The sequence below is a fragment of the Mirounga angustirostris genome, unplaced genomic scaffold (assembly GCF_029215605.1).
Source record: "Mirounga angustirostris isolate CCGP_5_RB_7025 unplaced genomic scaffold, mMirAng1.0.hap1 SCAF_6, whole genome shotgun sequence".
Classification (NCBI taxonomy): Eukaryota; Metazoa; Chordata; class Mammalia; order Carnivora; family Phocidae; genus Mirounga; species Mirounga angustirostris.
Genome location: NW_026991714.1, coordinates 127,184,601 through 127,199,466, shown reverse-complemented (window position 1 = coordinate 127,199,466; position 14,866 = coordinate 127,184,601). Strand labels below are relative to the sequence as shown.

The following is a 14,866-nucleotide window of genomic DNA, read 5'->3' as shown; positions in this document are numbered from 1 at the left end:
ACACTTTGGTATATCTACTGCTTCTGGTGTAGTGGAAGGCTGGGCTGCCTGCTGAACAGGGAAAAGCCAGGTCAGAGCTTTCCAGTGACTGCTCCTAGGATGAGAAAATGTAGTCCTACTCAATGGATGACAGGCAGACTCAGCCCCTGTTCTGGAGTGGACTGATCTGCTGCCACCTTGGAGCACTTAAGCTACATTTTGGAGCCCTTAGCCCTTCAGTTAAAACCTTCTGAATTGGCAGTTCTATGAATTGCTAGAAGACCCTTCCTACTGAAGAGGGGATCCCTTCTTTAAGCCATGTTTATAAAGCTACCAAAAAAAAAAAAAATGCTGAAAATGGCAGAAAGAAATCCGAGCTAGCTTAAGCACAAAGGGATGTTTACTGAGGATATTCAGGAGTATCATCACATATCTAGGCTTGGGAAAGGCAGAAGCCAAAGCAGCTCTGTGTCCCTAGAAGCTGAAGCCCATGGGCCTTCTCCTTCCTGGTGCCATCACGTGACTCTACTTGTGAGCATCCTAGTCCCTGGCCCCAACAGTTCAAATTCCCAACTCCCAAGAGTAGGAATCTGATTGGCTTCTTTTGTGTGAGGTATCTGACCTTACCTCAGTCAACTGTGGCCAAAAATGCCTCCTAGGAATCCACCCCTGTGGATGGAGAGAGTTGTTCCCAAAGATGCTGGGCAGACCCTCAAGAGGTACATGTCACAGAAATAAACTCACAAACTCTCCAAAGGATAGGCAAATAAAAACTCTTGAGAACAACTCCATCATAAAGGGGAAGGCCTTGGCTTTAGGCCGTGCTGACCAGAGTTTAAAAGATGAAGCCAAGAAAGCCACATTGCCAAGTCCCATGGACCAACCACACTGTAATAGGTCTGGAGGGACACAGTATACAAGGGGAGGTATACCCAGAAGGTGTGGTTCTAAGTATCTGTAGATGTCGGGTCATCTTGAGGCTGGAACACAACATGCTGATCCAATTTCACAAATAGGGACAGGACTCCAGGTCTCCAGATTGTAAGCCTCATCCAGCTTCCTGTCATCTGATCCACTAAAGGATATATACCAAACCCTCCAATTTGGCCTCAAATTCTAGAGCCCCTTGGGTCCCTCCCACTCACAGAGTGAGTTTGAGAGAAATCCCAAGGGCGTATCAGTGGTATTTGCTATTTTTGAATCCCATGGAGGATTTAGTTCTTTTCCAGCCCAGTGTTGTTACCCCTTCCCGGTTTTGGGGAATTCTGGTTAATGGTTTCCTCTCACCCCCGAAACTTGCAAAATCCAAATACTAAAAGTTTACAATAAACAAGTACCTAAATCATGGAACAGTTATAAGCTGTACCTGAGAAAAACAGCATGTTTTTTCCTAGCAGTGCACTGTGTTGTACCGTCCCCAGCCCAGGCAGGTGCAAGACAAAGCAATACAGTCAGACTAGGGAGCTGTCCCTCAGCTCCTCAAGACAGGGGAGCCTCTCTAGGCTGGACTCAAGCTGCTCAGGCAGGACGGCCCAGCCAGCTGATGAGCAAATCTCCTTGTTGGACTTTTCCTTTTATCAATAAATAATATCCCATTTTATCCTTATTAGTGCTTTTGCTCTTAAATTCTTGTTTGATATCAATATTGCTAGCCTACCTTCCTTCTGGTTAATATTTGCCTAGCATATCTTGTTTTATATCTTTATTTTCAATCTTTCTGTGACCTTATTTTAGGCAAGTCTTTTGTGAACAGCCTATGCCTGGATTTTTTAAAACTCCAAACTGAAAGTCTCTTTTAATGGGAAAATTTGATATGTCTACCTTTATTGTGATTAATGCATTTGGACTTACTTCTATCATCTCTGTGTTTTGTTTTGATGCTTTTTCTTTGCTTTCCCTCTTCCATACCTTCTACAATATTGATGAGTTTTCTTTATTCTGTTTTTTTTTTAAATTTTCTTTTTTACTGGTTTGGAAGTTAAGCATTCTATTTCTAGCCAAACAGAGTTACTCTTAATTTTTTAAACATGCCTATGTTACTTAAAGACTAATGTTAATGTGTATTTCTGTTCTGTTAAACAATAGAAGGATCTTAGAATGTAAACCAAGCTCTTCCATTTTTCATGTAATTTATTGATTAGTATTTTAGTTCCACCATATTTTTATACTCTTTCAAAAAATTATTATTAATAATTATTATTGTTTAGATTTACCCACATATTTACCAATTTCATTGCTCGCCATGGCTTCTGTTAGCCCAATTCTTCCTTTTGGGTTCAATTTCTCACCAAAATCTTTTAGAAATTCTTTTAGCAAGGATCTATGAATAGTAAACTCTTTCATTCGTATCTGAAATTGTCTTTATTTCACCCTCTCTGTGTTGAATGATAATTATCTGGGGTATAGTTTTCTAAGTTGACAGTTATTTCCTTCAGCATTTTGAGGCTGTAATTATTTCTCTTCTGGTTCCTATTGCTCCTAACGAGAAGCCTGCTGCCTGTCTGATTGTCATTATGCTGGTTGCTTTTAAGATTTTTATCTTTGATGTTCTGCAGAATCACTAATGTTTTTAGGTGTATATATATTTTCATTTATTCTGCTTAGAAATCCAGTTGTGTTCCTTCTTATTGACAACTTATTTTTTTTTGCATTCAATACTGGTCAATTTGCCACCATTGAATCTTTATATATTGCTACTCTCCCTTTTCTCTCTGTTCTCTTCTTCTGGAATTTCTAATATCTCTACTGGACCTTCTCATTTTATTTCTCATGTTTCTTAGCTTCTTCTTCATATTTTCCATGACTTTAACTCTGTGAGGGGCATTTTGGGTACTTTCCAATTTGCCTTCCAATTCACTAATTCTCTCTTCAGCAGTGTTATAAGCTGCTTAACCACTCCATTAAGTTGTTTTTATTTCAATATTTTATTTCTAGAAATTTTATTTGGTTCTTTAAATTCTACTTTTCTTTTCCATTATGCCATATTCTTGCCTTTGGGATTTTATTCTTTCCTTTTTAGGGGGAATATTTTAAATATCTTTATTTAAAGTATTTTCCATATTGTTTCATTACCTATATAGTTATTTGAATTCTCCAATGTATTGTTTTTGCTGATTCTCATTTTTAAAAAAATATTTTATTTACTGGGGCGCCTGGGTGGCTTAGTCGTTAAGCATCTGCCTTCGGCTCAGGTCATGATCCTGGGGTCCTGGAATTGAGCCCCACGTCAGGCTCCCTGCTCAGCAGGAAGCCTGCTTCTCCCTCTCCCACTTCCCCTGCTTGTGTTCCCTCTCTTGCTGTGTCTCTCTCTGTCAAATAAATAAATAAAGATTTTATTTATTTATTTGACAGAGAGAGCTCAAGAGCACAAGTGGGGGGAGCAGCAGAGGGAGAGGGAGAAGCAGGCTCCCTGTTGGGCAGGAAGCCCAATGCAGGGCTCGATCCCAGGACCCTGAGATCATGACCTGAGCTGAAGGCAGACGCTTAACTGACTGAGCCACCCAGGCACCCCTGTAGTGGTTCATTTTTCTTGTGGTTCGAAGTTCTTTATTGTGAACTCATCTCCAGCAGAACTTGGTTTCTGTAAGAGACTTAAATGCCCTTGGCCATGGAGGAAGCATCATGTCAGGCAGTTTTGCCTCTGCTGGGACTCTATGAGTCTCACTATTTCTGTACCATTTTACTTGTTATTTTCTTGAATTGAGTTTCCTACACCTTGTGAGTAGTGCAAATTTACACTGCACATCTATGTTCAGCACAGGCTTGGGTTTCTAATTTCTCACAGAATAATTTTTATTCCACCCTCAGCCACAGAAAGATGACAAGCTTTTCTACTGAGTCCTCATCCTGAGTGGAGTTTTCCAGTTCCTGTTTCATGGATAAGTGACACTTCATGGCTCCTAAGTTTATGAAGGAAGCTCAGCTCCAATTCCCCAAAATGCAGTGGCCTGGGGCTCACTCTTCTATCCTCATCACTGTTAAACTCTAGCTCTTATGACATAGTACTGGATCCAAGGCCTCTGTGAGCTCCCCATGGCCACTTTGGTTCTGAGTTTTCTTTTCATTCCTGGCACTTAGAAACTTCCATTTACTGCTTTAAAATGTGGTTATGTACTTTTCAACTGTTATATTTTATATGTTTTTAAATTTATCATAAGCAATTATAAAGTTTATATTTCTAGTGAGAGACATCTTCCTACATCAACTCAGTCTGATATGTTGGCCTGAAATCTCCTCATATTCTTGTGTCTATGATCCAGTCCATCTTTTCCACTAGGTTATGAACACTTTTAAGTAGAGAGAGTATTTACTATTTATATTTTTATCCCACTCAAGTACCTAGCCCAGTTCTCTGCACTGAGTAGGTCCTTAGTAAGTGTTGTTATTTTTCTTATTATTTTTACTGTCTCTAATCTCAATGTCCAGAAGTGACATAAAGCCAGATTCTGGATCTGCTATGAGCATTTAAAGTATACAGTCAGTCTGTTCAGCCTTTGGCATTGCTCATCTGAATTTCATTATTCATGGATAACATCTTCCTCAATCACCTTCAAGGACAAGTCATCATCTATAAGACCAATATTTCTCAAAGTGCAGGTTGCATTCCATTAGGGGGTCATGAAATCAATTTAATGAAATAGAATAAAATAGAAAGTAAAATACCAAGGTGCATCACATATGTAAGTATAGGTACTGCTTACTAAAATTTTGTTTCAGAGGTGTATATGTGTGTGTGTGTGAGAGAGAGAGAGAGCCAGCATGCTGGGTCACCATGCAAAATATATTTCAGGCTGTGAGTCAGGGTAAAAATGTTTTGAGAGTCACTGATTAGACTTCTCTGAGACCCTACTCAACCTTCCACCCATTTCTGGCAGGCCCATCTTCAAGAGCAAAGATTAACTGCAAAGCTAGGAAAACTCAAGGCCTATCTTTTTCCATATAAAGTTCTCAGAGTACAACATCATACCCCAGGGAGGAGGGCAGGTCCCACAAAGGTCTATGCTGCCCTGAATTAGAAGCCCCACAAACAGTCAAGGATACCCAGTGAATCACAGATATTCCCCGCACTCCAGGCCTTTGCACTTCACCTTAATATCCCTGCCAACTCTCTGGGAACGCCTTTCAGCTAATGTTTAGCAGAACTCTGAGACCCTTAAATGCTGTTTTCCAGGGTCCTGACCCCTAGACAGCTCCTTGAATGTGGTTCTCAAGGCCATCACTAAATATCCACCTGGGAGAACACCTGGGCAATTACTCCCCTGCACTTAGCTCCCAGGGAAATTACCTGCAGAATTCTCCTACACAGTATAGAAGGTAGAAGTGCTAGCTGTAAAGACTTCACTTTGAGCGTCAACATTGTTAATGAAAAGGGCCCCAGAACTTCTTCCTCCTCTGTACCATCCTGAATGTCTGCAAATCACACAAGAATTCAACCCATTTCATATACAATGAACCCTGGTATGAAGGGATTTTAGCTTCATTTAAGTTCCACATTCAGTATATCCCAAGGTTCCAAAATAAAGAGTCAGTTATTTCTCTAAAAAATCGAACTGATATCTGTTGAGCTCCTACTAAGTGTCAGACATTTTCACCTTTTGCATTATCTCATTTAATCTTTATAGCAACTATGAGGTCAGTATGATTACCCCCAGTTTACAAATAAGGAGTGTGAGGGTCAGAGAGGTTAATGAACTTGCTAGAGGATAGCTAGCTAGTAAGTGGTTGCTGAGCTGGAATTTGAACTTCAGTTTGGCAGACACTTGGCCTGAGCACTTAACCACTATTCCCACTATATAGCCCTCAGTAAAAGGCCTCCCTGCCAGTAAGGACATAGATTCCAAGACAGACTCATGCAGAGCCAGTGCTTTCTCTGCATGTCTAGCCTAAGAAGTAAAATGACCAGGATATGGATGTCTTCTCCCGGACTGGGTCACTAGACACATTGCTTACATCTCTGAGCCTCACATTCCCATCCATACTAGTATTTGAACTATTTCCTTCAGAAGCTGCTGCAAGGAAGACATAAGATAATGACACGAAAGTATTTTGTAAAGCATAATGTGCTATGCCAATGAAATAGTCTAAAAAGCCATACAAATAAATAGCTGAATGTGTCTGCATTTTCCCTGTTGGATTGGGAGCCCTTTCATTGGCTCCCACTGCTCTCAGAATAAAACTCAAAATGCCCACTTGACCAGTGAGGCCTGCATGATATGGCCCTTTGTTCATCCCCCTTTCTCAAAGTGTTCCAAATTTACTGACCTCTGTGTTCCTATCTCAGGGCCTTTAAACATGCTGTTTTCTCTGCCTGATACATTTCCCATCTCTACCCACAACCTCTACTCTCCACCCTCACGTTGCCTGACTAAATAGTAGATTAATTTCCTTGGGGCAGCTTTACATGACTAGGTAAGGTCACTCTATTACACACTCTCATAGCATACCCTGTGCCTTTCTTCCATAGCACTTTGGAACATATTTACTTTGTGTGCATAGTGAGGGTGGCTGTTAGTGGTTTAATATGTGTCTTCCCCACTGGAAGGGAAGCTTGATGACAGCAAGGACCATATACATTTTGCAAGTCCTATATCCCCAGCACCTGGCAGAGCACTTCACTTGGCACAAAGGACCCACAGATATTTGAACACATTTTAAACATCAGTAAATCTGAGCAGAGACTGCTTTACTCTTATTTTATCACCTATTAGAAGTCCCACAGAAATCTGTTATGCTTCATCCTCTTTAGACTGGCATTTCTGAGCATGAGGTCCATAGGATAGAAATAGGTGTTATAGGGCACCTGGGTGGCTCAGTTGGTTAAGCGACTGCCTTCGGCTCAGGTCATGATCCTGGAGTCCCAGGATCGAGTCCCGCATCAGGCTCCCTGCTCGGCGGGGAGTCTGCTTCTCCCTCTGACCCTTCCCCCTCTCATGCTCTCTCTATCTCATTCTCTCTCAAATGAATAAATAAAATCTAAAAAAAAAAAAATAGGTGTTATATAAGAGAAAGAGTTTTAAGGTCAAATAATTTGAGAAACAGAAGGTTAAACACATGTAAACAGGATTTAAACTTTTTTTTAACTTCAAGACTTTTTTTTTTTTTTAAGTAGGCTCCACGCTGGGCTGCGTGACAGGGCCCTTGAACTCACAACCCCCAGATCAAGACCTGAGCTGAGATCGAGAGTCAGATGCTTAACCAACTGAGCCACTCAGGTGCCCCTAACCACAAGACTTCTTAGAGCCATGCTTGGGTTCTTGAGAACTGTCCGTGCAAAGCAGAGTCCCCACCCAACCATAATGCACATACGGTGTGAAGGAGAAATAAACCTTCCTTATCTTAAACCGCTGATAGGGGGTTGTTACAGCTACAAACCTAGTCTACCTTGATTGATAATACATTGTCCATATACAGTATTTTTTTTTAAAGATTTTATTTATTTATTTGAGAGAGAGAGAGGAACAGCATGAGAGGGGAGTGGGTCAGAGGGAGAAGCAGGCTCCCCGCTGAGCTAAGAGCCTGATGTGGGACTTGATCCCAGGACTCTGGGATAATGACCTGAGCCGAAGGCAGTTGCTTAACCAACTGAGCCACCCAGGCGCCCCATATACAGTATTTTTGATATTGGAAAATCTATAGATAGGAGGTCAGAGGGTTTCTGGAAACCTGGACGGGTCCATCGAGGAGGTGGGTGACTGGGTGACCCCATTCACTAGAGTCATTCTGCCCCCACACATGACCAGGGAGACAAAACTATCCTTATACAGCAGATGAAAGTTGATGGGTAGTAGGTCAGGCTTTCAAACCAGAAGGGGTTTAATCATCGATTGATTAAAAAGCTAAATAAACAACATTCGCTGAGCACCTACCACATGACAAACACTGTTAGGTGCTGGGACACACTAGTGAACAAGATACAGGTTCTCAGGGCTGAGAGACCAGTGTGGGAGACATATAAGTAATGAGTCCATTTCAGTATAGTGTTTTAAGAGCTAAAAAGGCACCTAACACAGATGTGGAATGAGAGGAGCTTCTTAGAGGAGGTGACATCTAAGCTGTGATCCAGAGGATAACTAAAAAGTAGCCAAGTAAGAAAGGATAGAAGGGCATTCCAAGCAGAAAGAACAATTTGCAGGAGGTGAGGAATCTGCTCCAGGCCATTGGAGGGATCCAGCAGGAGACATGAAGTGCCAGGGAATATAATGCTTTCTCCAAGGCACAAGGCAAAGGAGAGACTAGACCCAAATATCAGCTGGGAACCTGAGTGAACCTACATCTCAGCCAGTAGGTGTGCTTCAGGTAACAGGATTTAACAGGGCAGGGAAAAATGGGCCTGAGAGTGGGAGCAGGGCCTCCTCTTCTAAGGACAAGAGTCATCCAGGAAGCAGGAGCTGTGGGGCTGGATAGGGGCAAGGAGGGAGGAGGGATTGAAAAACACAGGAGGAGCCAGACCTTGACTGTTGTTCCTCACCAGGAGACCAGGATGCCTGGGCTTAGGCAGCTCTGATGTGCAGAGGTGTGCAGCTGGTTAGAGGACAGATGCTCAGAGAAGGCAGCTAAGAAGGAGGTCTGGAGGGACGCCTGGGTGTCTCAGTCAGTTAAACGTCTGCCTTCAGCTCAGGTGATCCCAGGATTGAGTCCCGCATCGGGCCCCTCGCTCAGCAGGGAGTCTGCTTCTCCCTCTGACACTCCCCTCTCTGGTGCTTTCTCTCTCTCCCTCTCTCCCTCTCAAATAAATAATCTTCAAAAAAAAAAAAAAAGAAGAAGAAGGAGGTCTGGGGAAAAACTGAGTGCCCCCCACCCCCCGGCCCCAGGTCCAGCCATGGCGCCAGCCTGAATCCATTATGCTTGATCCACCCAGGGCTGAGATGAGAAATTGAAATGCGGAGGTGTTTGGCCCATGAGCCTTGGTAGCCAAGCTGCTCTGTGGTTGAGCTGCTAGTATGTTTGGAGTCGTGAGTCCAGGCATTGAGAGTGTAGCTTTGTTGTTTTCGTTTCATTTTGTAATTAAGTTTAAAGATTCCAGCCTGAAAAGATTCAACTGAAAGAAAAGAAGGCAGGATTGAACTAAAGGGAGGCCAATGTGGTTTTGTTTTTGTTTTTGTTTTTATGGAACGCTTCATGAATTTGCGTGTCATCCTTGTGCAGGGGCCATGCTAATCTTCTCTGTATGGTTCCAATTTTAGTATATGTGCTGCCGAAGCGAGCACAGGGAGGCCAATGTTGATGGCGGTCAGAAGTCTGGAATAGATACAGGAGACAGGACTGACACATCCCAGCACTAGGTTTAGGCTTCCTTCATCACTCTCTGTGGGCCTCCTCCCCACTCCCAACCTCTCTAAGAACATCCAACCCTTTCTTTTTTTTTTTTTTTTAAAGATTTTATTTATTTATTTGACAGAGAGAGATAGCAAGAGCAGGAACACAAGCAGGGGGAGTGGGAGAGGGAGAAGCAGGCTTCCCGCTGAGCAGGGAGCCCGATGCGGGACTCGATCCTGGGACTCCAGGATCATGACCTGAGCCGAAGGCAGTCGCTTAACCGACTGAGCCACCCAGGCGCCCCATCCAACCCTTTCCTTAGGGACCCCTCTCACCTCAGGAAACTGCCAAGAATGAACCAGTTGCTCTTCAAGGGACACTTTCCCAACTGTAGGAAAATGTCTCCCAACTCCTAGCCTCTTCCTGTCCTCTGGATACTTGCCTGTCCTTCATTTATCCACAAGACAAATAATAGAAATAACATAGTGTAGCACATAAAAGCACGGATTTTAGAGTTGAACAGAAACTCAGTTCTACCACCTACCAGCTAGAAGAACGTGGGAGAGTTACTGAACTGTGTTGAGCTTCAGTTTCCTTATCTATAAAATGGGAATGATAATACTTGCTTCAGGTAATGATTAATTGAGATATGTATAGAGGCATTTGGCGTGATGCCTGGCACTTATTAAGCACTCAGTAAGTTATTATTACTGATACTATTAAAATAAAACTTTAAACAACCTGTACTTACCTGGCTCACTGGCTTAAGTGACACCATCAATTCTTTTGTATAACATACTGACTTACACTCATGGCTCATCAAACCTTCATGGCTAGGATGCCGTGCACTTGCGCTCCCCCATTTGGTTGAATTGCATGCTTACCAAGAGTCATTTGTTTTTAACTCAGCCTGTTTATGCCAGCTGTGCATATTATTCTTATTATATAATTTAACTAAATGTTATATAAACCAATAAAATATGAGTACTAAACTAATGTTGCTGTTTGGAAAGACTGTAACAGCAAGTTGCTTAAAAATTTTATGAAATTATGTATTAGTGAGACAACTGAAAAAGAAGGGGAAAAATCATAAAAAAAAATCTAGGATTCTGCATTCAGATAGTTTCTCACATACTTTTCAGTTTCCAATCCATGTTAAAGAAATCAAAACTGAAAATGGCAATCAATGTATTCTGGGTATAGCTCATGCAAGAAAGATGTTGGTGAAATGCCAATCAGTACATCCATACACAAAGAAAGGTCTTGGCCCTACATCTAAAAATGAGAGTATATAGTCTTTTATTTGTTTTAACCTAAAAATAAAACATTTAAGGTATGGAGAGGCAAGGTGAGACATGATCCAAGACCTCAAGAAATGTATGGTTTAGAGAGGGAGACAGAAAAGTAAGTTGTTGATCATAGTAGATTATAATGAAGGGTAATAGAACAGAGGGAAGGGGATGCCTAATTTGGGCAACAGTGCAGAGGATTCCTGGAGGAGGTGGCTTCTGAGCTTGCTCTGTGCTCCCTCACATCTGTCGCTCAACTCCTTTAAAATCTTTCTGCAATATAAACCTGGGACTTGCCCTCCAGCTTTGCCCAAAGATTCCCTTATTTTCAGATCCCAGTATCAACAAAATCCCAAAGAATGTTAGAAGGGACATGGCTGCCCTGACAATAAGAACCCCATGGATCATAGAATGTGTTAGGGACTCATTATTTATTTATTTATTTATTTATTTATTTATTTATTTATTTATTTATTTAAGATTTCACTTATTTATTTGTCAGAGAGTGAGTGAGCGAGAGCACAAGCAGGGAGAGCGCAGGCAGAGGGAGAAGCAGGCTCCCCGCTGTCTGGGATCACAACCTGAGCCGAAGGCAGATGCCCAACCAACTGAGCCACCCAGATGTCCCATACACCCATACATGCATTTCTTTAGACCTTCTGTGATTCTACATATATTTTTAGCTATGCTCCATTTCCCAGGATGAGGTCTCTGAAGAGCTTGTGCAAAGAAATGCTCATTTTCTTTGATCATTTAAAAAAATTAACCTTTATGAGATAATTCATGTGCAGTTGCAAGAAATAATAGAATACTCTTTACCTAGTTTTGGCCAATGATAATATCTTACAAAACTATAGCACAGTATCACAACCAGGATATTGACATTGATACAGGGAAGATACAGGACGTCTCTATCACCACAAGGATCTCTCATGTTGCCCTTTTATAGCCACACCCACTTCCCTCCAGCCCTTACTCCTTCCCTAACCCCTGGCAACCACCAGTTTTTTCCCCCAATTAAATGATTTCATCATTTCAAGAATATTATACAAATGGAATCATACAGTATATAATCTTTGGGGATTGATTTTTTTTAAAACCCAACATAATTCTCTGGAGAGTAATCCAGGTTGTGATGTGTATCAGTAGCTCATTCCTTTTTATTGCTGAGTAGTATTCTGTAGTGTGAATGTACCACAACTTATTTCCCCATTTTCTAAATGTTTCATAATTTTATATTTATATTTGAATCTGTAATTCATTTTGAATTAATCTTTATATAAGGTGACTTAGTTCAAGGTTCTTTTTTTTTCTTTTTTAACCTATGTACTCCCACTTGCTCTAGCACCATTTGTTTTGAAAAAACTATCTTTCCTCCATTGAATTGCTTTTGCACCATTGTCAAAACTCAGTTGGGCAAAAAGATAAAAAAAAAAACAAAACTCAGTTGGGCATATTTGTGTGGTCTACTTCTGGATTCTCTATTCTGTTCCATTTGTTTTATTTTATTTTTATTTATTTATTTATTTTTTTAAAGATTTTATTTATTTGACAGAGAGACACAGCGAGAGAGGAACACAAGCAGGGGGAGGGGGAGAGGGAGAAGCAGGCTTCCCGCGGAGCAGGGAGCCCCATGCGGGGCTCGATCCCAGGACTCTGGGATCATGACCTGAGCCGAAGGCAGACGCTTAACGACTGAGCAACCCAGGCGCCCCTGTTCCATTTGTTTTAAAGATTTTTTTCTTTGAGAGAGAGAGAGAGATAGTGAGCGTGCACGTGCATAAGTTGGGGGAGGGGCAGAGGGAGAGAATCTTCAAGCAGACTCCCCAGTGTGGAACTTGATCTCACAACACATGATTGAGATCGTGACCTGAGCCAAAACCAAGAGTTGGACACTTAACCAACTGAGCCACCCGGGCAACCCTCTGTTCCATTGATCTATGTGTCTATATCTCTACCAATACCATATAGTTTGGATTATTGTAGCTATATATATAAAATAAGATTTGAAATTGCATAGATGCATTCTTCCCACTTTATTCTTTTTCAAAATGTTTTAGATATTCTAGCTCCTCTGCCTTTCCATACTACTTCAGAATAATCTTGTCTATATTTACCAAAAAAACTATCCTGCTGGGATTTTCATAAGAACTGTGTTAAACCTGTATATCAATTTGAGGAGAACTGACATCTTTACTACATTAAGTCTTCCAGTTTGTGAATATGATTTGTCTGTCCATTAAAAAGAGATTTTAAAATTTCTTTCATCAGCACTTTGTAGTTTTCAGCATACCATTCCTGCCCATATTTTGTTAGATTTATACCTGAGTATTTCATTTTATTTTTGAGCAATTATAAATGATATTTTATTTTTAATTTCAGTGGCCATATATGCATTGCTAAAATATAGAAATACAATTGATTTTTGTATATTTATTTTTATCCTTCAACTTTGCTAATTTCATGCATTAGTTCTAAAAGGTTTTTTGGGTTTTTTTGTTTTTTAAGATTCCTTGGGATTTCCTAAGTAGATAGTAATGTCTTCTTTTCTGACATGTATAGCTTTTATTTCCTTTTCTTGCCTTATTGCCCTGGCTAGAACCTCAAGCTCTATGTTGAATTGGAGTGGTGAGAGGGAACATTCTTGTGTTTTTCCTGGTCTTAGGGGGAAAACATTCAGTCTTTCACCACTAAGTGTAATGTTACCTCTAGGATTTTTATGGATGCTCTTTATCAAATTGAGGGAGTTCCCCTATATTCCTATTTTTCAGAGTTTTTGTTGTTGTTGTTCCCCTCCCTCCTTCCTCCTATTTTTCAGAGTTTTTATCATGAACTGGGTGTTGAATCCTGTCAAATGCTTTTTCTGCATCAACTAACACATTCATGCGATTGTTCTTTAGCTTGTGCATAAGGTAGAATGCATTGATTTTTAAATATTGAACAAGCCATTCATGACTGGAATAAACTCCAGTTGGTCATGATGTATAATTCTTTTTACATATTGCTGGATTTCTGGTTTGCTAGTATATATTTACAGAGGGAAAGAGAGTGGGGGGAGGGGCAGAGGGAGAGGGAGAGAGAGAATCTTAAGCAGGCTCCATGCCCAGTGTGGAGCCTGACACAGGGCCGGATCTCACGACCCTGAGATTATGACCTGAGCCAAAGTCAGGAGTCGGACACTTAACTGACTGAGCCACCCAGGTGCCCCTGCCTGGTTTGCTAGTATTTTGCTAAGGATTTTTGCACTTATATTCATGAAGAATATTGCTGTGTAGTTTTCTCTCTTTTTGGTACTGTCTTTGTCTGGTGATAGCCAGCTAATATTAACTTCATAAAATTAATTAGGAAGTGTTACCTCCTCTTCTATTTTCTGGAAGACATTGTGTAGCTCTGCTGTTCTTTTTTCTTTAAATATTTGGTAGAATTAGAATTCTCCAGTAAAACTGTCTGGGCCTGGAGATTTCCTTTATAAGAATTTAAAAATGATTAACTCAACTTTCTTAATAGAAAATTATTAAAATGATATATTTCACATTGGGTGAATTGTGGTAGTTTGTGTTTTTCAGCGTGTGTAGTTGTTCATACTATTCCCTTATCCAGTTGATGTTTGCAGGGTCTGTAGCCGTATTTCCTGTTTCACTCCTGAAACTGGTAATTTGTGTCTTCTCTCTTTTCTCTTTGTCAGTCTTGCTAAAGCCTTATCAATTGTATTTTTTTATTTTTTAAATTAAGTAGTCTCCATGCCCAATGTGGGGCTTGAACTCACAACCCTGAGATCAAAAGACACATGCTCTACCAACTGAGCCAGCCAGGAGCCCAAGACTTTGCCTCTTCTCTTTCTTTCTTTTTTTTTTTTTTTAAGATTTATTTATTTATTTGGGGGGCAGAGGGAGAAGGAGAGAGAATTTCAAGCAGACTGCACACTGAGTGCAGAGCCTGACATGGGGCTCAATCTCATGACGATGAGATCATGATCTGAGCTGAAATCAAGTCAGGCACTTAACTGACTGGGCCACCCAGGTGCCCTGACTTTTCTGCTTTTCTAATGCCTGACTTTAGTATATATATATTTCTTATCAGCACTGCTTTAACTGTGGCCCACAAATTTTGATATGTTGTATTTTCATTTTCACTGAGTTCAATGAATTTTTTAAAATTTCCCTTGAGACTTCCGCTTTGACTCATGGATTATTTACAAGTGTGTTGTTTTGTTTCCAAGTGCCTGAAGAGTTTCTTGTTATCTTTACGTTATAAACTCTTTAAAAAAATTTGTAGTCAATGAACACACCATGTATGATTTTAATTCTTTTAAATTTGTTGAGGTTTGTTTTATGGCCCAGGAT

General features: G+C 40.7%; 1 protein-coding gene and 1 non-coding gene across 3 annotated transcripts in view; both read right to left on the bottom strand.

Annotated features, from left to right (window-relative positions):
• Window positions 1-14,866, bottom strand: part of HIF1AN (hypoxia inducible factor 1 subunit alpha inhibitor) — a 78,435-nt gene that overhangs the window by 16,000 nt on the left and 47,569 nt on the right. The gene's annotated exons all lie outside the window — the stretch shown is intronic.
• On the bottom strand, window positions 9,079-9,185 carry LOC123847180 (U6 spliceosomal RNA). Its single transcript, XR_006791434.1, has one exon. It is a non-coding gene; the product is annotated as a U6 spliceosomal RNA (small nuclear RNA).